Genomic DNA, 1,626 nt, shown 5'->3' with positions numbered 1-1,626 from the left:
ATACTGTCACTTAAACTACTATCGCCACAGACCCAGCAGCTGGATAGGTCTCTCTCATATCCTGCGTACCAGTGATACCTACCACTTTGTCATTAATTTTAAGCAAATTCACCTCCCCATCAAGGTTTCGTTTCCAATAACAATAAACAAGGCCAGGGTCAGAGGAGATGGACAGAGGGGAGGAGAGACGAAATGCACATAGAGGGGGAAAGCAGGAAATGGACGGAGATAGAGGAGGAAATGTAGACAGATAGGGGGAAAAGATTGTGGACAGAGAGAGGGGGGAGGAGGGGAAGGAGATGGACAGAGAGTGGGGGATGAGGGAAAGGAGATGAGGGGGGGAAGTTGGACAAGTGGTGGAGAGAGAGGGGGGAGGGGAAGTGGACAAATAGAGAGAGGGTGGAGAAGGGATGGAGATGGAAAGAGAGGAGGAGGAAGGGAAGAACAGAGGGGGAGGAGGAAAAGCAGATGGACAGAGAGTGGGGGAAGGATGGATAGAGAATGGTAGAGAGGGAGAGGGGTAGGAGGGGAAAGTGACAGACTCAGAGAGGGGTGACGAGGAGATGGACAGAGAGAATGGGCAAGACTGCAAGTCTGTACAAATATTTAGTCAGATCTCAAAGTGGTGCAAAGCTTGGTAAATGGTTTTAAATTCTCAGAGATGTAGAACTGTCGCTTTACAAAATGAAGAAAAGTAGTGTCGTATGACTCCAGTATCAACGACTCACATCTGGCATGACACCTCGTACAAATACCTGGGTCTAACACTTTCTAGCCGGCCGGAGTGACCGAGCGGTTCTATGCGCTACAGTCTGGAACCGCGCGACCGTTACGGTCGCAGGTTCGAATCCTGCCTCGGGCATGGATGTGTGTGATGTCCTTAGGTTAGTTAGGTTTAAGTACTTCTAGGGGACTGATGACCTCAGCAGTTAAGTCCCATACTGCTCAGAACCATTTGAACCATTTGAACACTTTCTACCGACATGAACAAGGTTGATCACATAGGCTCAGTTGTGGGTAAAGCAGGTGGTATATGGCTCTGAGCACTATGGGACTTAACATCTGTGGTCATCGGTCCCCCAGAACTTATAACTACTTAAACGTAACTAACCTAAAGACATCACACACATCCATGCCCGAGGCAAGATTCGAACCTGCGACCGTAGCGGTCACGCGGTTCCAGACTGAAGCGCATAGAACCGCACGGCCACACCGGCCGGCGCAGGTGGTATACTTTGTATTATTCGTAGATAAGTGGGGATATGCAATTCATCTACAAATGAGATTGCTTACAAACCACTCGCTTTCCAGACGCAATGGAACACGAAGAAACCTCAACATCTGTAACAGTACTAAGTAACCTCTGCCAAGCGCTTCACAGTAGTTTGCACACTATGCGTTAGACGTATGCTCGGATGCGGCAGGTGCCAGATGCTGGCTTTTCCAAGGCCAGGGAGCTTCGTACGCAGGAGAGGAGGGTTTCTTGCAGCGTGAATCAGCGCCAAACCCGGCTGACCTTCGCGTAATACGCAGGATAGGCCGTCTGCGTGGCATTTCGTTTCACGGTTTCGGAGATCGACGTTGCTGCTGCGGATCTTATACACTACTGCCCATTAAAATTGCTAC

This window comes from Schistocerca serialis, chromosome 12 (genome assembly GCF_023864345.2).
Source record: "Schistocerca serialis cubense isolate TAMUIC-IGC-003099 chromosome 12, iqSchSeri2.2, whole genome shotgun sequence".
Taxonomy (NCBI): Eukaryota; Metazoa; Arthropoda; class Insecta; order Orthoptera; family Acrididae; genus Schistocerca; species Schistocerca serialis.
Note: the sequence above shows the minus strand (reverse complement) of the source record.